At 36.3% G+C, this 5,555-nt stretch overlaps 1 pseudogene; it reads left to right on the plus strand.

Moving 5' to 3' along the window:
• Positions 1-4,369: 4,369 nt before the first annotated feature.
• Positions 4,370-5,297, plus strand: LOC128051387 (olfactory receptor 2L8-like; annotated as a pseudogene).
• Positions 5,298-5,555: the final 258 nt, after the last annotated feature.

Genomic DNA, 5,555 nt, shown 5'->3' on the forward strand with positions numbered 1-5,555 from the left:
AAAGAATTTTACTCAGAAAATTACTTTGCTCCCATGAAGAAGTTTGGACTGCTTTCAGCTAATCAAGCCAGTGAGTGTGTGAAAGTGCAGATATAATAAAAGGTATTAATTGTATTTTTATTTCTATTTGCCACCAAAGAGAAGGGACTCTTCAGCAACTGCTTAAGAGAAGTTTATTCAGAATTAAGTACTTCTGCTTATACTAAGCAATACAGCCAGGCCTGCTTTTAGCCAGAGAATTCAAAAAGAAAACTTCATTTGACTGAAGTTAGTTTCACGAGGTATATAAATATTTTATAGCAGATTGTATATCCTTAGAATGGCTGTGATCCAAAAGTCTAAAAGCAATAAATGCTGGAGAGGGTGTGGACAAAAGGGAACCCTCTTACACTGTTGGTGGGAATGCAAACTAGTACAACCACTATGGAGAACAGTGTGGAGATTCCTAAAAAAACTGGAAATAGAACTGCCTTCAGTCAGTCAGTCAGTTCAGTCGCTCAGTCGTGTCTGACTCTTTGCAGCCCCATGAATCGCAGCATGCCAGGCCTCCCTGTCCATCACCAACTCCCGGAGTTCACTCAGATTCAACATCCATCGAGTCAGTGATGCCATCCAGCCATCTCATCCTCTGTTGTCCTCTTCTCCTCCTGCCCCCAATCCCTTCCAGCATCAGAGTCTTTTCCAATGAGTCAACTCTTCACATGAGGTGGCCAAAGTACTGGAGTTTCCGCTTTAGCATCTTTCCTTCCAAAGAAATCCCAGGGCTGATCTCCTTCAGAATGGACTGGTTGGATCTCCTTGCAGTCCAAAGGACTCTCAAGAGTCTTCTCCAACACCACAGTTCAAAAACATCAATTCTTCGGCACTCAGCCTTCTTCACCAACCTAGATAGCATATTCAAAAGCTGAGACATTACTTTGCCGACTAAAGTCCGTCTAGTCAAGGCTATGGTTTTTCCAGTGGTCATGTATGTATGTGAGAGTTGGACTGTGAAGCATCCTGTATCCTGCATCAAACTTAGACTGGCGATTCATTTCTTATATGATATTATACATGCTTCAAAGCCATTCTCCCAAATCATCCCACCCTCTCCCTCTCCCACCGAGTCCAAAAACTGTTCTATACATCTGTGTCTCTTTTGCCATCTCTCATACAGGGTTATTGTTACCATCTTTCTAAATTCCATATATATGGAATATGGATAGTATACTGTATTGGTGTTTCTCTTTCTGGCTTACTTCACTCTGTATAATTGGCTCCAGTTTCATCCACCTCATTAGAACTGATTCAAATGTATTCTTTTTAATGGCTGAGTAATGCTCCATTGTGAATATGTACCACGCTTTCTTATCCACTCATCTGCTGATGGACATTTAGGTTGCTTCCATGTCCTGGCTAGCATAAATAGTGCTGCGATGAACACTGGGGTACACGTGTCTCTTTCAAATCTGATTTCCTTGGTGTGTATGCCCAGCAGTTGAGGTGCCATTTTACACCAGTCAGAATAGCTGTGATCCAAAAGTCTACAAGCAGTAAATGCTGGAGTGGGTGTGGAAAAAGGGAACCCTCTGTTGGTGGGAATGCAAACTAGTACAGCGACTATGGAGAACAGTGTGGAGATTCCTTAAAATATAAATTATTTTAAAATCATGATATTTTAGTGTATATTTCTCTATATACAATTCTTCTCATTATTGGTATTTTTACTGTTAAGACATTTTTAGATCTATGTATTTATAGGCAATGTTGAGAATATTCAGAGAACATATTCAAGAAGACATTTAAAATGCTAAAGAAGTTATTTTGCAATATAGATTCCTCATTTATTTTTCTGTTTTCTATTCATGCTATTTCAATATAGTGACTCATGTATATCAATACTAAAAGTATTTTTCTTTGATAATATTAACTCTTTCATTATGTTTTTATATACATTTCTAGGAATGACTATACATATATGTTGGTTTCCTTATCTTACTTCTCTAATGTCTCTTCAACATGGCAACATAATTAGATGTTTGCTGCTGTTCTATTTTAAAAATTAATTCTGTAGGATTTTTTTTCCATTTTGTGTTTGAAATTTCCCTTTAATCTTTTTATTATCATTTTTTTAATTTGAAAAAGACTTTCTTATCTGTATCTTTTACATATCTAATGATATGTGGTTTAATAATATCCTATACTTCTTTGAAGAGATAAATCATTTTCTAAACTATTCTGTTCTTCATTTTTACAATTATTTAACTCATTTTATATTTGTATATGATTGTGTGTTTCAATATGTGTATATGTATGTGCACATGTATTCAGCTCTCTTTCATGTTTAGTAATTCCTTTAAAAGTCTAGAAAAAAATGGCTCTAGAATAATATTTACAAGTAAAACACAACATGCAGTGTAGAATTAATAAATTTTTATAATATTACAGAGAATGCTTCTTCCAATATTCATTCATGAGAATACTTTCAGAATGTCATTTTCTGTTTTCTGTTAAGTGATTGACCACTTCTCTATTCAAAGTTCTTCTTTCAAAAGAACTAGAATATTTCATCTCTCATTGTGCCATATGCTTCCCTGTTCCCTTTTAGTTTATTATATGTCTATTCCTTAATCATCATGATAGGTTTTTAAGAAGGAGGATATTATAAATATATGTGCTTAACTAAACACACTCATCTAGAATTGAAAATAATTTTAAGTACAAAAAATGATGAAAAATGAATACAGCAAAGTAATGTAAGGCAATATTTATCAAATAATGATTAAAAAATAAAATTTATGCTGATGGGAGACCTTGAGTAAATTCACAAAAGCTACAAGGGGCACAGTTTATAGATGTTCAGGTAAAGGGTCTACGACGTTACCTATAGTATTCAGAATGTTATTGAGGAGGAAGAAGAGAATGACTTTGTGTAAATGGTACTTGACAATAAGAATTCATCCTAGACTTCACAAGAAATGGGCCAAATGATATTCATTTCAGTTCAGTCACTCAGTCGTGTTCGACTCTTTGCAACGCCATGAATCACAGCATGCCAGGCCTCCCTGTCCATCACCAACTCCCGGAGTTCACTCAAACTCATGTCCATCGAGTCGGTGATGCCATCCAGCCATCTCATCCTCTGTCATCCCCTTCTCATCCTCTGTTGTCCCCTTCTCTTCCTGCCCCCAATCCCTCCCAGCATCAGAGTCTTTTCCAATGAGTCAACTCTTCACATGAGGTGGCCAAAGTATTGGAGTTTCAGCTTTAGCATCAGTCCCTCCAATGAACACCCAGGACTGATCTCCTTTACGATGGACTGGTTGAATCTCCTTGCAGTTCAAGGGACTCTCAAGAGTCTTCTCCAACACCACAGTTGAAAAGCATCAATTCTTTGGCACTCAGCTTTCTTCACAGTCCAACTCTCACATCCATATGACCACTGGAAAAACTATAGCCTTAACTAGTCAGACCTTTGTTGGCAAAGTCTTATTTCTGCTTTTCAATATGCTGTCTAGGTTGGTCATATCTTTCCTTCCAAGGAGTAAGCGTCTTTTAATTTCATGGCTGCAGTCACCATCTGTAGTGATTTTGGAGCCCCCCAAAATAAAGTCTGACACTGTTTCCACTGTTTCCCCATCTATCTGCCATGAAGTGATGGGACCAGATGCCATGATTTTAGCTTTCTGAATGTTGAGCTTTAAGCCAACTTTTTCACTCTCCTCTTTCAGTTTCATCAAAAGGCTTTTTAGTGCTTCTTCACTTTCTGCCATAAGTGTGGTGTCATCTCCATATCTGAGATTATTGATATTTCTCACGGCAATCTTAATTCCAGCTTGTGCTTCCTCCAGCCCAGTGTTTCAAATGATATTAATTGGCTTCAAATAAGCTTGATTTGACATTTCTATGTAAAAAATTCTGAAGAAAGAAAAATGTTAATAGCTTATCATCATCAGCTGAGATACATTGATACAGTTTTAGAGGTAAGCTTTAGGGTTTGAATATGAAAGATAAATAATTCATTAATGGTAATAAATATTTATTTACAGAATTTATATAATGTATGCATTTGCATTGATGTCCTTTGAATATATTTCAACTATGATATCTGATTTTGATAATACTTGAGTTCATGTAGGCAGTAAAAAATACTTATCCTAATGATTTCATAATTTTTAGAAGTAAATTCAAAGATTTCTGGGAAAACTTTGGCAAAAATGTTTGCATTTTCAACTTTCAATCTCTGGCTTAAAATTTAAATTTATCTTGCAAAATAGATAAAAATTCAGAATTTTTATGACTGAACTAAATTAGTCATTTAAGAATAACTTACTGTTTTATACTTAATTGCTCTTATGTCTGCTTTTAGGAAAAAATATATCAATGACCCATGGAAACCTATAATCAAACATCAAATAACTTCATCTTAATTGGATTGTTCTCCCCTTCAAGAGTCGGCCTGCTTCTTTTTATTTTCATTGTTCTTATTTTCTTAATGGCATATTTGGCAATCTGTCAATGATCCTTCACATCTTTCTGGACATGCATCTCCATACACCAATGTATTTCCTTCTTAGTCAGCTCTCCTTCATCGACCTAAATTACTCTCCACCATTGTCCCCAAAATGGCCTCAAATTTTCTGTTTGGAAACAAGCCTATCTCCTTCATTGGATGTGGGATTCCGAGCTTCTTCTTTCTGACTTTAGCAGTTGCAGAAGCATTGCTTTTGACATCCATGGCTTATGATTACTATGTGGCCATTTGCTTTCCTCTTCACTATCCCATCAGAATCAGCAAAAGAGTGTGCGTGTTGATAACAGGATCTTGGCTCCTGGGCTCTATCAACTCCTGTGCCCACACCACATATGCCCTCCATATCCCTTATTGCAGATCCAGGGCCATCAATCATTTCTTCTGTGATGTCCCAGCCATGTTGACTCTGGCCTGCATGGACACCAGGGTCTATGAATGCACAGTGTTTGTGAGTACTACCCTGTTTCTTGTGTTGCCTTTTATTGTTATTGCTTGTTCCTATGACCGTGTTCTCTTTGCTGTCTATCACATGAACCCAGAAGAGAAGAAGGCCTATTCAACATGCAGCATCCACCTCACTGTGGTGACTTTCTTCTATGCATCCTTTGTTTATACTTATCTAACTCCAAGATCCCTTCTATTTCCAACAGAGGACAAGGCTCTGGCTGTCTTCTATACCATCTTGACCCCAGTGCTCAACCCTCTTATCTACAGCCCGAGAAACAAGGAAGTAATGGAAGCATTGAGAAGAATAACTCAGAGACTCTGCTCTGTGAAAATGTAGACAAAGCCTTTTTTCCATGTATACCAAGACTTGAACATAAATCCACTCATTACTGTACAGTGATAAAAACATTATGCTTAACTGAAAGGATAAAAAATTTGAAGTGTCTAGTTAAAAAGAAAAAAAAAAAAGTTGCCATTATCCTTGCTCAAATATAGCTTTTCTTCAAGATTATTTTGTTAAATATGAAATATAATACAAATTGCAAATAATATTTTGTGTCACAATTTTATGCATAATAAAAAGTAATCACTATTT

Source organism: Budorcas taxicolor, chromosome 7 (assembly GCF_023091745.1).
Source record: "Budorcas taxicolor isolate Tak-1 chromosome 7, Takin1.1, whole genome shotgun sequence".
Classification (NCBI taxonomy): domain Eukaryota; kingdom Metazoa; phylum Chordata; class Mammalia; order Artiodactyla; family Bovidae; genus Budorcas; species Budorcas taxicolor.